We start from the raw sequence: 13416 nt of genomic DNA on the forward strand, positions 1-13416 counted from the left end.
CAGTTCAGAAGCACACGCCTGCACTGGTTCCCCTTTACATCCAGTAGAAATAGATGGCAGACAGCAATGTTGGATTCTAAACTCAAGGATGTTGACTTTCCCAATAGATAATCCGACTTGTGGAGGCATTCCAACTGAAATTTCTTACGTGGAACGCAGAAATTCTGCCATCTTAGTTCAAATAGAACGCAGCATAATTTGCCCTCTGATCTATGCTACAACTGCAAAAGTTTAAAGGACAAAATAGCAGCAAATATTAAAAAAGTATTTCCTCCCATACAAAAAAGAAACAGCTTAGACTCTGAGGTTCAGGACATGACATCATTTACCTCGGAATGGCTTGATATCAGAGCTCTATTACAACCCAGAGCTTATTATTCTGTAACAACATGAACTTCAGTGTAAACTGGCTCAGTTTTTCTTAGGTTATAGTAATGTTTAAAGATACGTTGGACCTCCCAATGGGCCTGGCTATTTATCCCAACCAAGAAAATTGTCTCGTGTGCAATACACAGAGACAGCCCATTTAACTTCTAAAATCTATGCAGTTGAACATTCTGCATATTCTTATTTACCAAGGCTTATTATATGTGACTCCTGGCACTTTTTTATAACTGAGTAATTGATGAATGATTCTTTATTGTTAGAAGCACTGTGATTTTTCCAAGCTATGCATAATGGATAATTAAATATGAATGATGTGTAGATTACATGCGTTACATTTGTTTTCTTGTTCCAAAAAAGAGTTTGTCAGACTGAATAAAAGTGAATAATGATTTGATAGAAAGATAATGATTTACCAACAGTTACTATGAACTCTTCTAATACAAAGTTTTTTTTTTTTCAAGGACACACACATATAGCACTTAAGCAATACCAATAGCAAAGGGGTTGAAAAATTCAGAGGAAGCTAATCAGAAGATTTATCAGTAGCCGTAAATCAGATATCATCAGCGATGCCCTTTTATCTTGTGTCTGCATCTGGGAGGCGTGTGGCCTTGCTTCCCGGCCTCGCCAGATGTGAGGGTGATGGAACATGTGTCCTGTGTGTGTGTGTGTGTGAGAGATTGTGTGTGCGCTTCATGTATCATGTATGTATTACATGTATGTACATATCAATAAATTAGAATATACTCAAAAAGATTGAGTATATTTATTTCAGTAAATCAATTCAAAAAGGGTAACTCATTATATAGGTTCAATACAAATAGAGTGATCTATATTTTATTATTTATATATTTTTATTTTTTATTTTTTATTATTTATTTCTTTTAATGCTGATGATTATAGCTTATAAATAAAAACCCAAAATGCATTATCTTAGAAAATTGTAATATAAGACCAATTAAAAATATATTTTTTAAATACAGAAATGGTGGCCTACTGAAAAGTAACACTTTGACATAACACAATGGACCAAAACCAGCAGATCACATGGCTCCCCAGACCATCACTGATTGTGGAAACTTCACACTAGATTCAAGCAGCTTGGATTGTGTGCCTCTCAGCTCTTCCTCCAGACCCTGGGACCTTGATTTCCAAATGAAATGCAAAATTTACTTTCAATTGAAAACAATACTTTGGACCACTGAGCAACAGTCCAGTCCTTTTTCTCCTTGGCCCAGGTAAGATGGTTCTGGTGTTGTCTATGTGTCATGAGAGGCCTGACTCAAGGAATGCGACTGTTGCATGTCCATGTGTAAATTTCCCCCAAATTTTTTAATGGCCTTTCCTTGACATTCCTTTCAAAGCTGTGGTTATCCCTGCTGCTTGTGCACCTTTTTCTACCACACGTTATCCTTCCACTCTCCAATAATATGCTTGGATACAGCAGGAGGGTGTCAGTGACTGCCTCCTGGACATCTGTCAACTCAGCAGTCTTCCCCATGCTTGTTTAGCCTACTGAACCAGACTAAGGGACTGTTTTAAAGGCTTAGGAATCCTTTGCAGGTGTTTTGTGTTGATTATTCTAAATTTGTGAGATAATGACTTTTGAGGCTTCATTTGCTGCAAGTCAATCATCAACAATAAAAGAAACAAACACTTGAAATAAATCACCTTGTTTGTAATGAATCTATATAATATATCAGATTCACATTTTGAATGGAGTTACTAAATTAAATAAACTTTTTAATGATATTCTAATTTATTGAGATGTACTTGTACCACACATGTCCAAGCAATCATGTTTGCCATGGTGTGGAGCTGGGGCTGAACTAATACTTATTTTTTTAAATGAGCTATTCAACTAGTTCATCTAGTTACATATTATAATGTGTCTTTCTGTCTGTCTAGTTGAGAATAGCTGGGACTTACAAAATAAATGTTTACTTACAAAATAATGTTGATAATTTTTTTATCATCCTGATAAGGGTAATGGTTTGTCTGGATCCTATGCATAATTTTTGCATAAAAGCAGGAGCACACCCTGGACAAGGCACCACTCACTCACACAAAAATGTGCACACTTTGACTGAGCCAATCCACCTAACAAAATGTGTTTTTTTTTTTTTTACTCAGGGAGGAAATCAGAGCACCCAGAGCAAACACATGCAGACACCGGGAAAACACACCAAACACAAACTCTTCACAGACACATGACCCTGAAACCCTGGAGATGTATAGCTTCTCAAACGTCCACCAGTGGTATTCATCAGAGGTCTCAGCATGATTAGAAAAGAACACTAACTTCCAGAGTTACTATATATTTTACTATAGAACCTAACAGAAGCTAGCAATTAACTGCCTAACATGGTGTTGAATGACCCACACAGTGAGACCGAGGCCCCTCAGTTAGCTTTATTTTTAATGGTTTAGTTAAAACAGGTGTATTTATGTTGTATTTTGGTTTAGTCTTGAACAGGTTGGTCTCTTTGGAATGATTTGGAGACTAATGGCCAATTTATGCTACTAAGTGTAACTTACAGTACCATACAAATTTTTTGGACACATCTTTTTATTAGTCATTGGTGGAATAGGACTATTTACTGTATAGGAGTGTGTACCAACCCTACCTCTGCACAACCCAAGTTATGATCTCAAACACATTAAGAAGGCAAGCGGTTTACAGGTGAGGACCTCATGAAGTTGACTGAGAAAACGCCAAGAGTGTGCAAAGCTGTCATCAAAGCAAATGGTGGCTACTTTGAATAATCTTTGAATAGTCTAATGTTGTCTTTGTTTAAAATTTTTTTGTTTACTACATAATTCCTTATGTGTTGCTTCATAGTTTTCCATGTTCATTCACAATGTTGAAAATAAAATAATAAAAAAAAAATCAAACAAAGAAGAACCATGAATGATGAACCAATAGATGATGTCCAAATTTTGACTGGTACTGTACATTCTTAATATGCGGAAAATGGTCCAAAACAAAGGAAACCTGCCCTGAGTGGGTGTGTCCAAACATTTGACTGGTACTGTATGTATAAGAAAAAAAGGTGCCATTTAGACATGAACCCTATGCCGTACCCTACACCGTAGCCACACGTGTACCTCCCCAGAAATGTAACTAAGCCTCATGGCAACTCAGACTATCATTGGTCCACAATCAAACATGGATCAAGTTGATCCGAGGAATTCTAGTAATATGAACTCTGCTTCTCCGCAGTACAGATACTTCAGACAGCTGTTTTCCACTCAGTACGCTACTCCTTAAATAGATTTATAAAACTAGTAGGCCTACTACACCAATATGTTTTATACTACACTGGGTTGAGGAAGATACTTGCGATTCAACCCTAGTGTTGGCTGTGTAATTGCAGAGTGATGCAGACACACCAATGCACAAGTATAAATACTCACAATGGCATAGGGCACATATGCAAGCTATGGCCTAGGCTCTGTGTTGATTCATCACAACTTGGTCTTAACTAAGTGCAGCTGCCTTTGGGTTTAGCTAAAAAAAAACAGCTTGGCCTTGCACGATGACTAGACTGTCCCTAACTAGAAGACAACTGCCCACAAACTCACCTAATTTGTGCAGCTCAGTCCTGGTCAAAAACGCTTGGCTCTGTGCCTCCTTTGCGAGTCAGGCAGAGGGACAATGGCCAGGAAGGCGTTCAGAGGGATCCCTTGGCCAGGGTGCTGAGACTATGCAGACCACTGAAGAGAAAAAGAGAGAGAGAGAGAGAGATAGAGAGAGAGTGTTTAATGTTTCTGCTCTGGGTGCAGAAGCTCAGTGCCTCGCTAGGGCTCTTCACACTGCCTAAATGAAGCAGAACTGAGCATCTGCTTAAACAATAAGTTTGCTTCCTCAGAGGACTAACCAGGCTCTGTTAATCTGAACCTTAAACAGCTCTCAGGCAGAACCCATAACCGCAACGAGGAACGCTGCTGAAAATACGAGACGAATGTGATGAGAGATGACCTGCTCTGGTTTGAAATTGCAAAGGACCCCTTTTTTTCAGGAAGTTATTATGTGTCCGTCTACAGAAATAAATGTGACCTCTTTGTAAATACAGGCTAATCATGGATGGTACTCCTTCACTATTAGGAGTAAAAGCATACTATAGCATTAGCTATCTTTCATTCTCATCATCTTCTCTTCATTCTCTGCTCTGAATTCATCCAATCCTTCACACTTTCCCCGAAGATGACAGCATCTGACAAATTACACAAATCCCACTGCCCACTGTAGAGCAAGAGGCATAATTAGGTTGGCTGTTAATCTAACAGAATATTTCCTTTCTCATTTGTTGAACTCTTCGTGAAAAACTCCATCCCGAACCTCAGGCACTGTTGACATATCACAGGTATTAAATTAAATTTTATAAGAAAAGTCACAAGCCTTGGGGCCATTGAAACCGATCCTAGCTATCCAGCAATGACCAAAAAGACTAAGAATCTGCCAGGACAGGAATAAACCCCTGGCCAAGGGACCTAGAGATGGAAGAATAGCCACACTACGATTTGTAATGACAGTGATAGGATAAACTAGTGAACTGAACAACGTAGCACTGACTACATACATAAGGGCTGCTTGTGGAACAATGATGGAAAAAACATGTTCTCAATGTAAATGGTTTGGCCTCTAGAAACCATTTCTATGTTAGTCAGCCCAAAAGGCATACAAAGATTAACCATTATGCATTTTTTCTTAGGCCAGGTCCGCAATCCTTGCGCAAGAGGCACTACTAAAGCAACAGAGGTAAGTCACTGAGGCAGGTCCTTGCACTTGTGAAGAGCTCTAGATGCCTGCTTTGCATAAGGCTCGTCCACGGCACAACACACACACACACACACACCTCCTCTTCCTTCCCCTCTCGCAGCTCTGAGGCAGACTCGGCAAAGGCACCCTTCCGGAGCCCTTACCGCCTTCCGTGAGCCCTGAGGCTGGGGATATAACAAACAACATTATGCTCCTGTGCTTCCGTGCCAAGGCCAGCTCAGCTAACCCAGAAAAACAAGGCATTTCTATGGGGTTGCATCACAATCTGTGGTGGCGCTCGCCTAGAGTAAACACAGGAAACAGGGTTTATCAAGAGCGAAAAATCTCGCACCTCAGCTTCACATGTAACACTGAAGAAACTACAGAGAAAATCTTAAGATCTGATGGGTGAAGATTATTGACTGCTGAAATATTTTAAATGGTTTGAAAACAGTGAGCCTGTTACTTGCTGTCCAAAGGGTAAAAAGAGAGAGAGAAAAAAATGTACTGTTCCAGTCAAAAGTTTGGACACATCTTCTCATTAGTCATTGGTGGAATTGGGTTATTCACTGTATAGAACTGTGTACCAGCCCTACACAAGTTATGGTCTCAAACATATTAAGAATGCAAGCAGTTCTACAAATTAACTCTTGACGAGGCCACAGCTTTTCACTGAAAACCATTCCAGGTGATGACCTCATAAAGCTTGTTGAGAGAATGCCAAGAGTGTGCAAAGCTGTCATCAAAGCAAAAGGAGGGTACTTTAAATAATATAAAGTAAAAAACATATTCTGTTTAACACTTTTTAATGTTTTCCATATTCATTTACAATGTAGAAAATAATAAAAAAATAACAAAGAAAAACAATTTTATGAGATGTCGTCCAAATTTTTGACTGGTACTGTACATTCCTGATATGAGAAAAATGCACCAAAACAAAGGAAACTCTCCCTAAGTAGACGTGCCCAACAATAGACTGGTACTGTATATGTAATGTATATCCAAATATTAACTTTACAGGAGAAATAAAATAACATTCTTAACTTTAAGTGGAAGTTATTGTAAAAAGACCTTATTCCAAGTAATTTTGGAGCATTTCTATTGGTGAATTCATCATCAACAAAATTCAAGATACCTGTTTTTCTTTGAACAAGAATGATATACTAATAAAGCTAGAGATCTCATCATCAGATATCAATCATTAGTACGCTTCACTGATGAACTTCAAACTTTTCAGGAATTCAACAACTTGCTTGAAAAAGAGACTATGAATAACACTTAAATTATAATAGGGGTCATAAACTGTTGTCAATAGTCGCCAAGACACGTGATTTTCAAAGAAATGTTTAAATTATTTGGCATATAAAAAAAATAAAACACAGGAGATGTATTTGGCCCTAGATGCACTATATTGCCACGAGTTTCTTCATGCCTACTCATCTAACGCTATTTGTGAATTTAAACATATTAATATGTAGTTTTTATGGAAGCCTTTATATATTAGTAATTCTGGGTCAAAAACAACACTCCAAGAACTTCCAAACTTATCTCCATAACTTTCTCCATAACTAAAATTCACTAACTATAATGGTTGTCTCCTAACATTTATAGTGTACTTGTGTAAATTGCGTATTATACAAGGTTGTAGAATGTGGCTCTGCCAATCAAATTCAAAGACATCATGCCACTTATTCCCAAAGTGAGCTCTTTAGCTGCAGGAGTTCCTCTGTGAGAGGGGTTTAAGGTGGGTGACTCAGATGACTGACGTCTCGTGGGCGATTTCCGCTCGGCATCAGGAATTTATTTTGCTATTCTTACTGTGCCAGATCCCTGAAGGAAAGGGAGGCTGCCGGATGGCAGCTCCATCGTTTGGCACACCTCTCTGAGTGGCTCCTAAAGGCCCGGACCATTTGCCGAGCAATGAGGAGATATGGACGGTATAAATAACCGCCCGTAATTATGGGCGCCCGCTCTTTTCGAGCTTGCAGAATACTTGAGGACATGTGGCATGTTTTGTTAAAAGCTCTCTTGCGCGACGCACAGCAGGATGGGTCTGGGAAATTGAAATGTTAAGAGATGACGGATGAATGCAGTCATTTTTTCCCCCCTCAACCATACCTCCCTCCCTCCCATCAAAAAAATAAATAAATATATTAAATCTCCCTGCAAATGTATATACACCCACACTCTAACATGCCGGGAGCCCAAAATGAATGCAGAGTGCCGAGTGCATCTGTCGAGTCCCCTTCTTTAATTGCACATCCTAACACTCTTTTCTGCCTCTTTGTCTCAAGCTGAATAGGATTACAGCACTGACATTGGAAATACTACATACACAATATTACAAAGCTTTTTATTCTGGCCAACCTAATCCCTTCTTTTTCTTGAAATGAAAAAAGAGAAAAGACGACAGAAAATTCCTATTCACAGCAAATCCATACTGGCTTGAAAAAAAATGTGCAAAGAAGCTGCAGTTAATCGGATGGATGAACAGCAAAGGCAACCTGGTGCAACATACACAATCTTGGAAATGGTAAAGACTTGTCTATTTGCTTTTCAAGATTTGTCAGACTGTAAACAGCCATGACTGCTTATGGTTTGTCTGATGGCATGTACACACAAATTTGGAATAGTAAGACTAAGTACAGGTCTCAATTCTTTATGTTTTTTTTCAATGAAAAAACACTATCAATTAAGCCATTGCAGGCTAACTGCTCCACAGCTTAAAACTGGAAGGTTTTATACCCCTCTAGCTGACAAATACGCTGAGCATATTGACCTTGCTTGTGTGATTTTCCGATTCTACTTACAAGCTCAAAAACTCCAAGTTGGACATGTGTCCAAATACTCTGGGGCATGTAGTGTATATATGCATATGCTGCCTTGAAGCTAACTGCATGCTCGGCCACTGAATGTAGTCAGAAACTATGTCAGAGAGAAAGTAACATTTGTCATGGGGCTGAAGCCTTCCTGTTGCTTTACTTCCACAACATTATTCAGCCTGATGAAAATTTCATGTGAAGTAATAGAAGAAGGTTAGTGAGATCATTTGTGGTGGCATTAGGAAGCTAAATGTATCACAGTGCAGGAAGAGCCCCAGGGCTAGCGGCTGTCATTGGCCCGTCTCTGCCTCCTTTGCCTCACTAGGCCTGAAACCACAGCAACCAACCAGTGAGGTGTCAGGACCACCTGCTCCAGTTTCACACCTACGACAAACTGCACCAAGTCATCCCCCTTTATTTATTGAGCTCATCCATGGTGGTGAACACACAAATACAGCCACAGCACCTGGATAGCAGATGAGGGTTAGGTGCCTTGCTTAAAGGCACTTCAGCTGTGAATGTTGAGGGAGGAGAAAGTGCTGCTCATCCACATATTTTCTGGCCAAACCTGGCAAAAAGCAGGACCTTCTAAAATAAGTATAACTCCTCAGTATGCAACTCCATAGAAATCCCAGGTAAAATGTGTATGTGAATAATTGGGAAGAATATTTAAGAAATTATTTTCACTTCAATTTGTACAGTGGTTTTTGCTGATGTCTGTATAGTGATTGTAAACTATTTTTCTATATTGTCTTGATTCAGAGGTAGCACTTTCTCTTCCTTATAAAGGGAGCATATGATACCAATGTCCCAAAATAGCTTGGAATAAAAAAAAAATATATAACATAAATAAATACATTAAAATAATATAAATAAAATAAATATATAACACTTTTACATTAATATTCACTACCAAGAAATGCCACATGCCAAATTATGAAGTCTGTATTATGGTAAATTGCACCCTATCACCAATCAAAGACAGCACAGTAACATTTTGGTGTACAGCAAAATCAGAACATTATTTTGAATTACTAGATTCTTATATGGTTTTTAATGAGCCTGCTCCAGCTGCTTTTGGTACAGGCACACTAGGACTCTCTTTCTGTCTCGCTTCTCACTGGCAGGCACGTATGGTTCTGCTAACATTCTTCATTTCACACTCTCCGCCTCCTTCATAATTAATACAAGTCATCTTAATAAATACTCTAAAATTCACTGATTTTTGTGGCTCATTAATAAGGCTCTTGGCTCCAGGCGTTCTATAGAGACGATGCAATTACCTTACGTTTAATGGGTCGGCTTAAAAATTTATGGAAGGAAACCGAAAAGCAAGTTTTGAGGAATGGATGGCCGGCCAGGTTGACAGCTCAGCTCTATCCTCTGGTTCTGTTTATAACAGCAGATGTAAACTCCAGCTATACACTTATACTGATATATCAGCACACAGATATAAGAAGCAGGAAAGTAGAGCTTGTTTTGATTGTGGCTTCCAATGGAGCTCTCAAACAGAGTTGATTAAGGTGTCCACCAAAAAAAATCATATTGTTATCTGAGGAAGTACCCACTGGGTGGTTCATAAGTGGACTAACTGGGTTTAATTCCAGTAATGTCTCAAACATCCAAGACCTGGTGTTCAGTAGAGTACAAGTTGATTGTGCTGTCTATGGGTGGGAGAATGGCATTCTCTCAACCCCATCTCTCAGCATGATATTGGTTTGCATGAATGTCATAAAAGAAATGGACATTAGAGTTCACCTGGAAGCACTTTGATCTCCAGTGAGGTTGTATGAATAAAAAATGGCCTTGACAAGATATCTGTGTTACCACAGAACAGTGTAATGGAGAAATGGGCAAGGTACCTTTTTTGCTAAAGTACGTTGCATTACACACGGTCAATATCATATCATTCATTGTCTGTTAACCGCTTATCCAACTCAGGGTGACAGTGGGTCTGGATTCTACCTGGAATTACTGGGTGTATGGTGGGAACACACCCTGGAGGGGGCGCCAGTCCTTCACAGGGAGACAGACTCACACATTTTAAGTAGCCAATCCACCAACCACAGGGAGAACAGACAACTCACAGACAGTCACACAAAGCAGGCCACGAAACCACAACCCCAAGACCCTGGAGCTGTGTGAGTGACACTACCTTACTCAAGAAATCCAGCCAGCTTTACACTGTGTGAATATACGAATGACCAATAGACCAAATGTGAAGAGCCTCAAGGTGTGTTATGAGTGGATGCTAGATTCTGCAAAACTGTCAAACCATGGCATGTCCTTAAGGGTAAACAAACTGGCCGGCAGTGTCATTTGTTCTGTTCCATTCAGCCCCAGCTGCACATAACACCCCCGCCATCCCTTGTTCCCACCCTCTTTCTCTCCTTCTCCTCCTCCACTCGTTTCCATGTATCCCCCTGATGAAGCGGCCTAATGGAAAGAGCACGGCTGACAGATGAGTGCATCAGGGTGGAATTCGCAACATAGCTGTGGTCATGACATCAGAGGCTGGCCTTTTTATTGTCGGCCGGGCAAGTGTTCCTCTGACAGCCGGCGCTCAGTGTCGCGTTACCCAGTGCAAGAGCCGGGAAATCGGCCTAAGTGGATTTCCTGATGATGCTGGCTGTCTTCTGGTAATATTTTGGGCCAGCATCTCTAACAGAAACAAAGAAGACTGAAATGAGAAGGCATACGCTGCTTTGAACTGTACTTTGTAACATCTGGAATAGTCCAAACAGACATGAGAGACTGTGTCTAGAGAAATTCTTCACCAATCTTTAGTCTGATCTCTGTCTGTCACATCTGTATTGTATGGTCAGTAACCATAAACAGTGTATAAGAGAACAGAGAAACATGTAACAGAAGCCAGTGGGGAGAATCTTACTGTCTAGGATAATCAATAAAGGCTACAGATGTAGTACAACCATTGGTACACAAGCTAGAACAGGGGAGGGCATCTGTCAATAAACCTATTGAGCCATAATTGAACTGAGCACTGTAGCAGACTGCATTTTCTGGAGAAAATAAAACACAGTAAAGTACTTTTCTCACAGTAAACTTCACAAAACAGTCAAATATTTTGTCCTGGGTTTCTACAGGGCTTGAATTTTAACACACATTATATTCTACCAGTTTACTAACAGGTAGTAACCAATGTACCAACAGTAAGTTAATCTGTAGTTAAGTAAAATGTAGTTAAAATATTATTATATTTTATTTTATACATTTCTTGTACACCCTCAAAAAAAAAAAAAAAGAATGGTAGAGGTACATTATTGTTCCTAAAGGTACACACAGCTAAATGTAAGTCCTCACCATGACCCTGAGATGGATTAAGCAGCAGCAAAGATGAATAGGATGATGTGCTGGAGATTAAATATGGCAAATAAACAATTTTAAAATCTGCAGTTATAATAGAATAAGGTACATTTATGTTCCCTAACTAAGTGTACTTAATATGTACCCTTGAGGGTACCTCCACAGTGACTGTTTTTCTGACACTGTATAAAATGAAACTAGCATGTGAAGAAGACACTATTTCTATTGTACTCTCCACACTCTCTGAAACGTCCAGGCCACTAGGTGTCGGGCTACTAGTCTAAAGACTGTTTCTTAACATAAAAAAAAATAAAAAACTTAAATGACTGATGGGTCCTTTAAACTGTCAGTCAATCAATGTACTTCTGTGAAATGCCAGGGGGTTTGGAAGAGAAATGCTCAATGATACAATCAGCTAAGCAATCATGAAAGTGCCTGCCTGACTGGCTGTATAACATCTAATACATGTAATGAATGAAGACCTTGCCATCTTTCCTTCCCAAAGAGAACTTGAGTTTGCCTTAATTAATAGTCAAGTTCAAGCAGGCTTGACAATCACCAATTCCAACACATTTACAACACATTCACCACATTCCAGTTAAACTTTCAGAAAACCCTATGCCCTAGGATAACATAGGATATATGTTAGCTTGTTCCAAGTTAGCATTGTTAGCGATACCAGTTATAACAGCATTAGGTTATATTTTGTGGATCCAACCATGAAAACACGTCCACATACAAAAGTCAGACAGTACTGTGTGTATGACTAATTTATTAAAACACAAATAGATATTGCTACCACTTCTACACATTATTGATATGAGGGTAGCCATCTTGAATTTTTAACTCAGGTCTGGTGAGGCTCTACAGATTTTGAAATTAGACAATCTGACTTGTGGGGCACTGCAGTTGAAATTTCCTACTTGGAACTCGGAAATTCCGGCATCAGAGATGGAATATAGCAAATGGAATATAGCATTAGAAAGCCAACATTTACTCTTGCAGGACAGCACAAAAATCTAATATCAGAACAGAGACACATAACAGAACTGTAACTGTGGATTTTAGCACTATTCAAGAAACCGATAGCTCACCAATAGTTGTTGTAAATCATCCATCCATCCATCCATCCATCCATCCATTATCTGTAACCGCTTATCCAATTTAGGGTCGCGGGGGGTCCATATTTACTTATTCTCAAATGAGAAGCACCTCATGAACCACACACACTCAATAACACACGTATGCATGTTTAACAAACTAGTACTCAAGAGGTGTCATTTCATACTTTGCATTAATGAGACTGTGCTGTTGTTTATTTGAAAATGCCAGCTCTGATGAATGAATCAACAGAAATTGTCCAAAGGTATTTATATTCATAGTAAAAAAATAAATGATTAATAATCTTGTGAGGCAGCATTGTGGTGCTACAGGTAACATTGTTGCCCATAGCTCCAGGGTTGAACTCCCACAGTTTAAAAAACACAATTAATGTGTGAATGGCTGTGTGAGTGTGTAATGTCTTGTGATAGACTGGCACCCTGTGGAGAATTTGTTCTTGTCTTGTGCCTCATTTATTCCGGGTATGGTAATGAGTGAAGGAATTAATGATTTGTTCAATTAACATTAACTGAATTTGGAAATGGCACAATACCATGTTTTCTTATCTTTTACCAAAACTGAAACCTTGGGTATCAGCTGATACCAATTCAATATTTTAAAAAATGATTAAGCTATATGTTCCATGGAGAAGCCTTTCCCTGTGGGTGTGTGTGTTCAAACAGACAGCGTTGCCACATGAACAAGTGTGGCACACAATGAGCTTCTCTTGAGTCCAGCAGGTGTAGGAGAAGAGCTGGGCACCACTCTGTAATCAGCACGTTGGGGAACAGGATTTGGGCTGCAACAAATTGGAGCCACATGGTGTTTAATGAGCATTAATCACAGAGAGATGCGGCCGTTCTGTGTAAGCCACGTCAGCCGCCTCCAGAGAAGGCTAATCAGTGTCATCTCATTGTGCCTGCATCAGCCCCTCTGCAGTCCTCCCCAAACACACCTCCACCACCATTATACCACAGGATCCTCACACCAGATTGAAAGGGGGAAGTGTCATGTGCGTCA

General features: G+C 39.5%; 1 protein-coding gene across 3 annotated transcripts in view; it reads right to left on the bottom strand.

Annotated features, from left to right (window-relative positions):
- Positions 1-13416, bottom strand: part of hivep2a (HIVEP zinc finger 2a) — a 125303-nt gene that overhangs the window by 30805 nt on the left and 81082 nt on the right. For all 3 annotated transcript variants that reach the window (XM_066676422.1, XM_066676420.1, XM_066676423.1), the window contains one exon: positions 3973-4104. The gene's annotated coding sequence lies outside the window, so the exon portion shown is untranslated. The remainder of the gene's footprint in view (positions 1-3972; positions 4105-13416) is intronic.

The sequence above is a fragment of the Hoplias malabaricus genome, chromosome 7 (genome assembly GCF_029633855.1).
Source record: "Hoplias malabaricus isolate fHopMal1 chromosome 7, fHopMal1.hap1, whole genome shotgun sequence".
Lineage (NCBI taxonomy): Eukaryota > Metazoa > Chordata > Actinopteri > Characiformes > Erythrinidae > Hoplias > Hoplias malabaricus.